At 37.5% G+C, this 13,026-nt stretch overlaps 1 protein-coding gene and 1 pseudogene across 1 annotated transcript in view; both read right to left on the bottom strand.

Moving 5' to 3' along the window:
• Positions 1-13,026, bottom strand: part of ARL8B (ADP ribosylation factor like GTPase 8B) — a 45,585-nt gene that overhangs the window by 15,306 nt on the left and 17,253 nt on the right. The gene's annotated exons all lie outside the window — the stretch shown is intronic.
• Positions 187-274, bottom strand: LOC119864842 (annotated as a pseudogene).

Genomic DNA, 13,026 nt, shown 5'->3' on the forward strand with positions numbered 1-13,026 from the left:
GCTGCTATAAACATTGGGGTGTAGGTGCCCCCTTCGGATGACTAAATTTATATCCTTGGGGTAAATACCCAGTAGTGCAATTGCTGGTTCATAGGGTAACTCTATTTTCAACTTTTTAAGAAACCTCCATATTGTTTTCCAGAGTGGCTGCACCAGCTTGCATTCCCACCACATTTGAAGGTTTCCAAAAATATGGAATGCTTCATGAATCTGCATGTCATCCTTGCACAGGGGCCATGCTAAATATCAGTTCTTGATATTTAATCACTATCAAGTCTCTCCACACAGGCACATGGTTTGTTCATTTAAACATTCAAATCTGGAATGCCTAGGTGGCTCACTGATTAAGCATCTGCCTTTGGCTAGGGTCATGATCCCAAGGTCCTGGGATGGAGTCCTGCATCGGGCTCCCTGCAGGGAGCCTGCTTCTCCCTCTGCCTGTCTCTGCCTCTCTCTGTGTCTCTCTCATAAGTAAGTAAGTGGAATCTTAAAAAAATAAACATTCAAATCTTTTATATCCATCAGTAAAGTATCGTGTCATAACTGCTTTTGTATTTCTTATATTTTTTTAAATTTTATTTATTTGAGAGAAAGGAAGAAAGAGCAAGTGGTGGGGGTGGAAGGAGAGGGATAGAAGAGGAGGGAGAGAATCTTAAGTAGACTCTGCACGGAGTACAGAGTCCAATGCAGAGCTGAATCCCATAAGCCTGAGATCATGATCCGAGCGGAAACCCAGAGTTGGATGCTCAACCGACTGAGCCACCCAGGTATCCTTTATATTTTTTTGACTACAATTACAGACTATACCTAATGAGTCACAGCTAATACTGATTTTATACATTCTACATATTTATATATTTTATTTACCAAATATCAACTTCTCAGTTGACTTGACTCTTATTTTTAGGTAAACAGCCCAGGGTTATAAAATCTCTCAACAAAGGAATGGTTGAACAAATAGGACTATTTTCAAGGCCTTAACACTGGCTAATTGTTTGCTGTGACCTTATGCTAGCCACACATGATTCTAAAACTGTCTACAAGTCCTGAGCATAATGAATTCCAATTTTACAAATTAATTTCCTCTACATAACTAACTCCAAAGTTCTACCTTCCCCCCACCCTGCTCCATTTGGAGGCATTAGGCTGATTTCAGAAAAAAGATGTTAACCACAATCACTGCTTTCATTTATATTAAACATTATAATTCTCAAAACTTTCACATGATTTATATGTGAAAATCTAGTCATGACATCAAAACTACATATATCAAAACAGTTATGATACAAAACAACAAAAAAAATAACCTGATTAAAAGGGGGGCAGAGGTATCACCAAAGACACTATATCCATGAAAGCAACAATAAACTGACTTCATTAAAATTAAAAACTTCCCTATGAACAAGATTTAGAGTAGTTACAGAGTTAGAAAACAAGCATTAGAGTAGGAGAAAATATTTGCAAAACAGATATCCAATAAGACTATTATCCAAAATACACAAAAACTCTTAAAATCCCAACAATATAAAAAGAAACACTCTAAAAAATGAACCACAGACTTTAACTGATACTTTATCAAAGAAGATAGAGATGGCAAATAAGCATATGGAAAGACACTGCACATCCTATGTGATCAGGAAAATGAAAATTAAAACAACAGGATTTCATGGTACAGTTATTAGAGTGGCCGAAATCTGGTATACCAATAATACCAAATGTTGGTAAGGATGTGAACAACAGAAATTCTCACTCATTACTAGTGGGAATGCAAAATGGTACAGCCATTACAGAAGACAGTTCGGTGGTTTCTTACAAAACCAAATATACTCTTACCATTCAATCCAGCAATCATGCTCCTTAGTATTTATCCAAGAAGTTGAAAACTTAAGTCCACACAAAAATCTGCGTATTAATGCTTAGAGCACCTTTATGCATAACTGCTAAAACTTGGAAGCAACCAAGATGTCCTTCAGTAAGGAAACTGTGGCAGATCCAGGAAATAGAGTATTATTCAATACTAGAAAGAAATGAGTTACCAAGTCATGAAATGACACGGAGGAATCTTAAAACATATCTAAGTGAAGATTCAATCTGGAAGGACTACATACTCTATGATTCCAAAAAAAATGACTGAAAACATGACCTCAGAAATATTCTGAATAAGGCAAAACTATGGAAACAGTAAGATGATCAGCGGTTGACAGGAGTTGGAGGGGCAGGGAGGAAATGAATAGGCAGAGCAGAGCGGATCTTTAGCCAATAGAAAAACTGCATGATACCGTAATGATGGATTCGTGTCATTATACAGTTGTGCAAACCTAAGAATGTACAACACAAAGAGTGAAAAGTCATGTAAGCTATGGACTTTGGGTGATTATGTCAATGAAGTGCATCACTTGTAACAAATGTACCACTCCGCTGCGAGATGCTGATAACGGGCGAAGCTGTGAGTATAGAGCAGGAGGTATATGGGAAGATCTGTACCTTCCCCTCCTTGATTATGCTGTGAACCTAAAACTGCTCTAAAAAACTCTTAACAAAAACTTTTTTTTAAATGGGCAAAGGACTTGAAGAACATTTCTCCAAAGGAAATATACAAATAGCTAATAAGGACAAGAAAAGATGCTCAATATCACTAGTCATTAGAGAAATGCAAATCAAAACCACAGAAGATACCGCCTCATATCTATTAAGATGGCTATTATCAAAAATGAAAACAACAAAAAACAAAGTAAGTTGCAGTGAGGAAATGGACAAATTGCAACCCTGGTGCACGGTTGCAGGTGTAAAATGGTGCAGCTGCTAGGAAAAACAGTATGAAAGTTCCTGAAAAGGCTAAAAAATAGAATTACCACATGATCCAGCAAATAGACTTCAGTTATATATCCAAAAGCACAGAAAGCAGGGACTCAAAGAGATAGCTGTATACCCATGTTCACAGTAGCATTATCCATAACAGCCAAAAGGTAGAAGAAACCCAAAGGCCACTGGCAGATGAACAGATAAACAATATGTGGTCTATTCCTACAATTTAATACTATTCAGCCTTAAAAAACAACTTATTCATGCTAAAACACAGATGAATCTTTGATGACATTATACTGTAATATATATTATTATATCTAACATAAAATAGTATTCATTTAGGGTGCTCCTTAGATGTTGTTTCTTCATTTCCTTCACCAATACTTCTTATTGGTTATAGAAGCTAACAATAACTTTCTCTAATTCGGTTGCTAGTGCTAACAAGCAATTTAGGAACCAAATAGATGTTACTTAAATGGAACCAAGAAATATTACTTAAACTTAATTATGTATCATTCTATTTAGCAAATTTAACAAATAATGCCAAACACCATTCTTTGCACTTAAAAATATTTTTTGTAATTTTTTTTTAAGATTTTATTTATTTATGAAAGACACAGAAAGATGCAGAGACATAGGCAGAGGGAGGAGAAGGCTCTATGCAGGGAGCCTGATGCAGGTGTCGATCCCAGAACTCCGGGACCACATCCTGAGCTGAAGGCAGATGCTCAGCCACTAAGCCACCCAGGCGTCCCAGCACTTAATAAATATTATACAAGCAGCACTCATTGATTTTGTGACGATGGATAGAACTATAGTCATCTACACACAGCATATAAGCCAAAGTCTCAAGGCAATATTTGTTTAGCTGGGCAAAATAAATGTGAAGCAAATAAGATGGCAAAAAGAAGATTACCCTCCAAGTCTGGGAATCTTATTACCAGTTTTGCAACTTACAAACCACATGCAAGTCATTTTACTTTTGGAATGAAGCTACCTTATCTAGAAGAGGAAATTGGAAGAGTATGTCCAAAGTTTTGTTTTATTCATATGCCTCTCATTTAAAATACAGTTAAGCAAGAGATGAATGCCTACAACAGTAGGAAAATGTGGCTCTCTTTTCCCAAAATTCTTTGGTATGTCAAAGGCTAAAAGCAAATCTTGTCCCAGAAACTTTTCCTTTATTGCTAACTCATATGTAGAGCTGGGGAGAACACAGTGATAAACATTTCAGTGCTTTAAAGTAGGGATTCTAAATGAATTAGGTTAGATTTTACAGTTGCTCTTTTAAATGCACAAAAATGCAGAAAGCAAGCTATTAACAGCATGGGAAAATAAGCTTCTCTTTGCTTGTTCTGTCCATCTACAGTAGCAATCCAATCCAGTCTAATAAACTTGAAAAGACAAGTGGAAAAATACCTGCTTTGACAAAATCTCAGAGTATTCTCTAACAAAAAAATTTTTTTAAAGGATTTGATTATCAAGCTACTTTGTAAAGACAGAATGTAGCAAGCAACATGACAAATGCCTAATATAAATTTCTACTTTTAGCTAGAAGACACTACTGGTAACAGGCTAAACAGGAGTCTTTTGTTTTTTAAACAACAAACACTATGACTCAATTGTTTAATTGCCAAAATTCACACATTTGCTAAGTGAGAATATATGGCCAATAAATATGCAAGTTAGTAATTTTTCTTTCCAAGAACCTTTAACATAAAATTATTATTACCAATACTAATTTTTCTAGTTAGTAGTATTATTACGCCTCTTTTATTTCACTAAGTGGAATTGCTGGCAATATTTTTTTTTTAAAGATTTTATTTATTTATTCACGAGACACACACACAGAGAGAGAGAGAGAGAGAGAGAGAGAGAGAGAGGCAGAGAAGCAGACAGAGGGAGAAGCAGGCTCCATACAGGGAGCCCGATGTGGGACTCAATCCTGGGTCTCCAGGATCCTGCCTGCCCTGGGCTGAAGGCAGCGCTAAACTGCTGAGCCACCGGGGCTGCCCAAATTGCTGGTAATATTACTCTTAGATTTCAACTTACATTAGTGAGAAGAACGACAACCTATTTTTTGATGGTGAAGTACTTAAAATGAAAAGTAGATCTAGGGGGAAATCTTGATGAGGAGCAAGCTATGGTCTTTAAGTATATCCCCACAAACCACTCATTAATTACAGGACGAAAAACTAGTAAGGACACAATTGAGAAATCAGACAACACCTTGACTGAGGGATCAAAATCAAGAGATGAGGCTCAGATGGACATCACGTACCCACAGAAGTGATACCATGAGAAGGATACAATATCCCCCGAGTCGCACTATTTAAGCTGAGAATGCATAAACTAAATCTAGTCTAATCTTGAGGAAACATCAGACAAACCCAAACGAGAAACATTCTATTAAATGGGAGAGGAAGGGGCAGCTGGGTGGCTCGATGGGTTAAGCAGCTGCTTCTTTTTTTTTTTTTTTTTTCTTCTTTTTTTTTTTGGCTCAGGCCATGATCCTAGAGTCCTGGGATCAAGCCCAGAGTTGGGGTCCCTGCTCAGTGGGAAGTCTGTTTCTCTCTCTGCCCCTCTTCTTCCCCATGCTCGCTTGATGTCTCTCAAATAAATAAATAAAATCTTTCTAAAAATAGAAATAAAGGGCTATGGTACATGTATTTTACCTATGTAAAGTGACACACAGACTACACAAATAACAAAGCAAATGAAATAAAATGTTAATAGTCTGATCTCTGTAAAGGGTGTATGGATGTTCTTGTAATGCTTTTATTCCTACAACTTTTTTGTGAATTTGAAGCTATTTCCAAACAATTCATTTTTTAAATGACAATTTTTAAATGAGGATAATCAAATATCACCTTCTCCTATACTACATCAATGACAACTGGATTTAGAAGATATTATCAGTCATGCCACTACTACCTATTCCCTACAATATTAAAGCTCATGAATACACTCAGTCATAAGGAATTCCAACAAGTTGAGAAGCAAGTCATTGCTCATCTTGTTCTAAAAGGAAATTCATTTACAGATGTCTTTTTTTTAATGTTTTTTAAGATTTTATTTATTAGAGAGAGAGAGAGAGAGAGAGAGAGAGAGAATGGCAGAGACACAGGCAGAGGGAGAAAGAAACAGGCTCCATGCAGGGAGCCCGACGTGGGACTCGATCCCGGGTCTCCAGGATCACACCCTGGGCTGAAGGCGGCACTAAACTGCTGAGCCACCTGGGCTGCCCCTACAAATGTCTTCTAATAGAAAAATTGATATTTTATATTTTATAATTTTGGTATAAAGTAAAATCCTCTGGGCTTTAAAACTGGCATTTTAAAATCTACTCCAATGTTTCAGTATTTATTTACAACCTGGAAATGAATTATAGTGTGTTCTACATCTAGGATTCTCTTAGTTTTCCTAAGAGAAACATATTTTCCTTTTCTTTTCTAAGCACTTAATACAGTAATTATCACTGAACACAGACATCATGTCTAAGGCAATCTCCCTTACAACACTTTTTTAAGATTTTTATTTATTTATTTATTTGAGAGAGAGAGCACAAGTGGGGGAGAGGAGCACAGGGAGAGGGAAAGGCAGGCTCCCTGCTGAGCTGGGAGCCTGACAGGGCTCCACCCCAGTACCCTGGGATCATGACTTGAGCCACATGCAGATGCCTAATTGACTGAGCCACCCAGACACCCCTAAACACTCTTTTTAAGGGGCTAGAAAAGAGAATCATTCACTACAGTAGCCCTTCAAGAGTCATTAATATAACGTTCAATTTTCTCCCAATTTTAGAACACTATGGACAATCTCTCCTTTAATAATTTCCCAAAAGACAATTTGTTCTCAGTTTTATGTGTAAATCTGGACTTACTTCCAACTACAGATATAAATCATTCCAACAGGACACCAGTTTGAAAGCACACATTAAAAAATTTGTTTGGACAGCTGGAATCTTATTAACCAAGGAATAACTTCTCTCAAAATTCCAGTGGGTTTGTTTTTGAATTTTGTTTGGAGAGAGAGGGATTCTCTTTAATACTTACCATACAGAATAAAGAACCATCCCCAAATTTTAAGTTTCAGGTTCCTCAGGAACATAATCAATCAAGGCCTCTTTTCTTCAAATGGCCCAAATTCTCAAAATAGGCCACTGTTCTAAATAAACTAAACTTAGAAATTATTTCTCTGAAGCAAATCAAATAATAAAAACTTTCTACAAAATCATGAAATTCCAAGATTATCCTTTTTTTAAAAAATATTTTATTTATTTATTCATGAGAGAGAGAGAGAGAGAGAGAGAGAGGCAGAGACACAGGCAGAGGGAGAAGCAGGCTCTATGCAGGGAGCCTGATGTGGGACTCGATCCCAGGACTCCAGGATCACACCCTGAGCCAAAGGCAGACGCTCTACCGCTGAGCCACCCCCACAAGATTAACCTTGAAAAAAAAAGATACAACTTGAAATACCAACTCAAAAAAAACTTCTAACTCTAGCTAAAGAAATAACATCCTTAGACTCTTGCATGGAAACGTCCCCTGTGTAGACTGCGGTCTAGATGCCAATGCTTTTCATCTTGTCTGGCAGTTCAAATCAGCCCAGGGGTTCCCACCTGGGCTCAGTGAGGATGTGCTCTTCCGTCTGTGTTGTCTGTACAGATGAGGGAAAAGTGGTTACAGCTCTCAGGCTTGGCATGTATCATCTCTAGACTAGGGAGGCCACTGATAAAAGCCTGTTTCACATATGATCCAATCATCAACAGCATACAGAGACAATGAATGTGTGTTGTACCAATTCATAAACACCTCTATTGTTTACCCTTTCCTCTGGTCATAAATCCATAAAGCTACTCTGCCTCTGCTTTTACTCATTCGTTTATTTATTCACTCACTTATTCAAATAACAGAGACAAAGAAATTAGGAAACAAATATAAAAATATTGCATGACAAACACATGCCATTTAAAACAAAGATAGGGATCCCTGGGTGGCACAGCGGTTTAGTGCCTGCCTTTGGCCCAGGGCACGATCCTGGGGGCCCGGGATCGAATCCCACGTCGGGCTCCCGGTGCATGGAGCCTGCTTCTCCCTCTGCCTGTGTCTCTGCCTCTCTCTCTCTCTGTGTGTGTGACTATCATAAATAAATAAAAATTAAAAAAAAAAAAACTAAAAAAAAAATAATAATAATAAAACAAAGATAATATGGATGACTGGGTATCTAGGAAGACTGCCGAAGTAGACATTTAAGCATCTAAAGATAATTTATAATCTACATAGGATAATAGGCCAGCTTCTACAGATAATCTATTATTGTGCTACTTGAATATGAGTAAGGAAATGTAAATTTCAGTCCCACCTATGACACTTTCAATTGCATATAGATACACACAACTTTGAACGCTCTTGCTCAGAATGCAAAGGTTCTACCTCCTGTCCTTAATAGCTGCTTCTCTTAAGTGTCTATTGCTACTTCACTTCCTCTATTACCTTAAGTGTTTACTACTCCCTTCCCTTTGCTTTTCTTTTTTCCCTAGTCTCAAAGGCTACTGTAGATAGGAGTTTCTGCTCCCAAACAGGACGTCTTTATTAACAAGTGCATTCTTTTCATGTCTGAAACAAATAAATCCACTCCAACTCAGAAGATGTAATATTTAACTCTTAACTGCTGTCCAGGTCCTCACAAACCACTCAAGCACTGCCTCTCTGCCCCACAGAGGTGCTCTTACTACACTTCTCCGCCAAGGACCACACCTGAATCTAAAAGTGTCCAGACAAGTCTCTAGGTATTAGTATTAAAATTGCTAGTGTCTGGTTTATTTTGTCCTTTATTAATGTTGTTAAATTTATGGTAATTTGACAAGCAATCAAGTTTGCCTTGGGAGAACTGGAAGTGAATAGCTTATTATTCAAGTGAATTACTGGTAGGTTTTTACATTATTAGCATATATATAACACCCCAAACAGTAGCAACATGGATTTTAAAATATCTCTTTTTAAACTCAATGAGTGGAAGGCATTATGTTTTGACACTAGGCTATGAAAACTAAACATAACAGACAAAAATTTTCCAAATGAAAACTTTTTAAAAGCATAATGGCAAAGGGAACTCTCTAACTACTAATTATTAAATACCTGTCATTCCAATTCAACTCATTTTAAACAACTAATTAATCCTTACTGCTTGCTAACACCAATAGGGCTACTTTGCAGCAATCTCCTTTACAAAGATAACTCTTGAGGATTAAAATGTTCTCAAAATCAGTTTCAATTAGGAACCTGAAAACTCTCATCTCTGCTAACCTCTATTCCTGAAGAAAATTCCTTTCAAAAGGTCTCTAATGATTATTTTCTGTGTTCACTATAGCTTTCATTAACAGCACTTTAATAACGGTTTTTTACTAAATCTATATATCCAAAGAATTGCTGAAGGGAAACTCAACTTGCTTGTCTGTAAAACAATTTACTAGTGAGCATCCCTAGTTAAACACGCAGAGACCACATCACAGTGCATTCTCACTTACTCAGAAATTATCACAATGTAGTAATAACATGAAAATGGACCCCAAAAGAAATCAGTGCTACAGACCTTTAGCAAATATAGTTTTGCTAAATCAAGTCACTAATATGTCTGAATGTATTTCCCAAAAGCACCAAGGGTGTACCATAAATCTTTAATAAACATCTGTGTCTTTATATAAAAAGACTACTACTCATCTTCACATGTGAGCTAAAGCAGGTTCTAAAGTCAGAAACGTGAGAGTGGGAAAAATTAGCATATAATCACATTTTTAGGCCTTGATACTACTATTCTACTGGTTGGTCTCTAGACATTTCAACTACTTTTTTTTTATTTTTACTTTTCTAACTTAGTTGTTCATAAAGAAAGCCATTTTCTATATTTAAAATTTCTTTCCCTCTTTCTGGGAAAAGGAACTAGAACTAGAATGAGAAGGAGACCTCTTTTAATGCTGCACGTGACCTGCTCTGTGTTCATGTTTAGCTTGTTCAAAAAGAAATTAGCAGAAAGTTTCTTTCAAATCCCAAAATAGGCTTCTATTGCTAAATTAAAAGGCGGATTCCTAGAACCACCCAAATCAATAAGTTATATGTGTAACAAAAGTCCGTCATAAAGAAAACTGCTTTATAGAATAGCTTCATCATATGTATCAAATTTTTAATCTGCTAACAGTACATTTCATACTCTTTAAAACAAGATAAGAAGCCTACTCCTTATCAAATCTATGAAAGCCAGAATCAGAAAAAAATTTTAAAGCTTTTTAAAAGATTTTATTTGAGGAAGAGATTGAGAGAACATGGAGGGGGGAGCAGTGGAAGAGCAGGGGCAGAAGTAGACTCCCCAGTGAGCATGGAGCCCAATGCAGGCTGGATCCAGGGACTGGGATCATGACCTGAACCAAAGGCAGATGCTTAAAGGACGGAGCCATTCAGGCACCGTTCAGAAAAGTAAAAATTTTAATGTAATTAATAAAGCCCATCCTAAATAAGTAAAAGAGCTGATAAGCGTTTCAAAACAGTTTAATAACTGTGGAGTTACTATAAGAGGCTGTGGAATTACTATTAAGAGGTCCTGTTCATTTTCTCAGGTAATGAATGTTAAAACACAATAATACAGAGACAGTGTTAGTCTGGTGGTTATGACTGAGACTCTGGAGACAGTTATACTAGGTTATAACTCTGGTCTAACCACTTGCCTAGCCATATGGCCCCCTTGCACATTCCTTAACTTTGTAATGCACCTCACTTTCCCCAAATATAAAATGGAGAGAACAGTCTATCACACAGAGTTGTTTAAAAATTAAATCAATTTTAAAAATTAAAACACATACACTATTTACAACAATGCCTGCTTCAGAAACAGGTATAGGGAAAGCATTTAATATTTGCTACCGGGCAGCCTGGGTGGCTCAGCGGTTCAGCACCGCCTTCAGCCGAAGGCATGATCTTGGAGACCCAGGATGGAGTCCCGCGTTGGGCTCCCTTCATGGAGCCTGCTTGTCCCTCTGCCTGTGTCTCTCTGCCTCTCTCTCTGTGTCTCTCATGAATAAATAAATAAAATTTTAAAAAATAACAATAATATTTGCTACCATCATTATTACAGAGTTCATTAAGTGTAATGTAATGTTAAAAAACAATACACACAGGGTTAAGATTAGGTAAGCACACTGCATCTTATCCGTTCCACTGACTAAAAACTGTGGACAGAATGCAAGCAGCAGCTGAGGGCTCTAAAAAGTAAGTAGCACACAAAAAAGGAAATCAAAACTTGAAGCACAAGTAATCTGGTGCTATTTCCTAGTTGTGTTGTTTACTTCCAATCTCCCAGCCTGGATTCAATTGCCAGAAACACATACCAGGCATGAACAGAAAAGGCTTCAACAGAAGCACCTCTTTGGATCTGAGGAGCACGTCTGTGTGTTGGGGGTAATGGCAGGAGGAAGAAAGAAGAGGGAGATTAGGAAAAATCCCCTCCGTGTTTTTTTCCTTTCTCCTGCTATAGCCTCCAAACAAACCCAAGCCCAAAAGCAATGAGCATCTATAGCAGCTATGGTCAGTCAGGTATTCCTCAAAGGGAAAAGGATCCTCTGTAACCATAGGAACCCTGGTCCAAAAAATGCTTGGTAGTGTGGGGAGGATTGAAAGAGGAATCCCTGTTGATTATTTTTTTGTCTATTCTCTTGGCCCCTGAGATAGATTCAGTTGAGGGAAAGACATAACAAAGGAGGGATTATGAAGCCCCAGGTTTATAGACAGAGGATCAGGAAAGTGGGAAAAGGGTTGTGAGCCATAGTATGGGGGAAATTTGCAAAGGAAAGATCTAGAGAAACAGATCCCACAAAGTTGTACATGAACTCCTGGGCTAATCCTTAAACTGTGATATTTGGATCTGACTCTAAAGAATAACATAAAAGACCCTGAGAATTAAACTATTAAGTAGACCACTTGCCAGGTTTCTAGTTAATGTCCACAATATATAGCTGGGAATGATCCAAACAGTACTACTGAGGCTTTGAAAACAGGACTTAGAACATTAGAAACATTAGAAACAAAGCTCACAGAAGAAGGCAGGTTGGATTTTTTGGCCTAAACCTAACTGGGTCAAATGCACACTAAAATAAAACAAGTTATCCTCCATAGGTTGTAAACAAAACCTGGAGACTCATAATATCCAAAGTGTCCAAAATAACTGAACATATGAGATTCAAGAAAACTAAACAACTAGCAAGGGAAAAAGTGACTGAACAGATGCCAACATCAAGATGACCCCAATGTTGGAAATACGGGACAGAGACTAGCTATCATAACCCAGCTCCAAGGATGAATGAATATAACATGAAATTTCAGCAGGTAGGTATAAGCCATAAAATAGAACCAAATGAAAATCTTAGAGCTGGGGATGCCTGGGTGGCTCAGCGGTTGAGCACCTGCCTTTGGCCCAGGGCATGATCCTGGAGTTCTGGGATCAAGTCCCACATCAGGCTCCCTGCATGGAGCCTGCTTCTCCCTCTGCCTGTGTCTCTGCCTCTCTCTCTCTCTCTCTCTCTCTGTCTCTCATGAATAAATAGTCTTTAAAAAAAAATTTTTTTTAAATCTTAGAACTGAAAAATATAATGACAAAACAAAAACAAAGCAAAGCAAACCTCAATAGAAGGTTTTTTGCTTTTTTCCTCAATAGAAGGAGCCCAATAGATGGGCTCAATAGAAGAATAGAGATTACAGAGGAAAAAGTCAATGAACCTGAAGATAAAGCAAAAGAAATTATCCAACCTGAAAAAGAGAAAGTAAGATAGGAAAAAGAAAGAGCCAAGCCTCAAGAATCTGTAGGACAATATAAAAAGGTCTAATATTCATGTTATTGAAATCCCAGAATAAGAGAAAATGAAACCACAAAGGACCCCAAAAAGTCAAAGTAAAGGCCCTGTGAGAAAAGGCCTCATACTCCTTGATTTCAAGTTCTATTACAAAACTTGATTTCAAGTTCTATTACAAATTACATACTCCTTGATTTCAAGTTCTAGTAGTCAAATGAGTATGGTATTGGCATAAAAACAGACCCATCAAACAATGAAACATAATAGTGACTCAAAAATAAACCTACATATATGTGGTCAATTAATTTACAACAAAGGGGGCAGCCCAGGTGGCTCAGCGGTTTAGTGTCGCCTTCAGCCCAGGGAGTGATGCTGGAGACCCA

The sequence above is a fragment of the Canis lupus genome, chromosome 20, assembly GCF_011100685.1.
Source record: "Canis lupus familiaris isolate Mischka breed German Shepherd chromosome 20, alternate assembly UU_Cfam_GSD_1.0, whole genome shotgun sequence".
Lineage (NCBI taxonomy): Eukaryota > Metazoa > Chordata > Mammalia > Carnivora > Canidae > Canis > Canis lupus.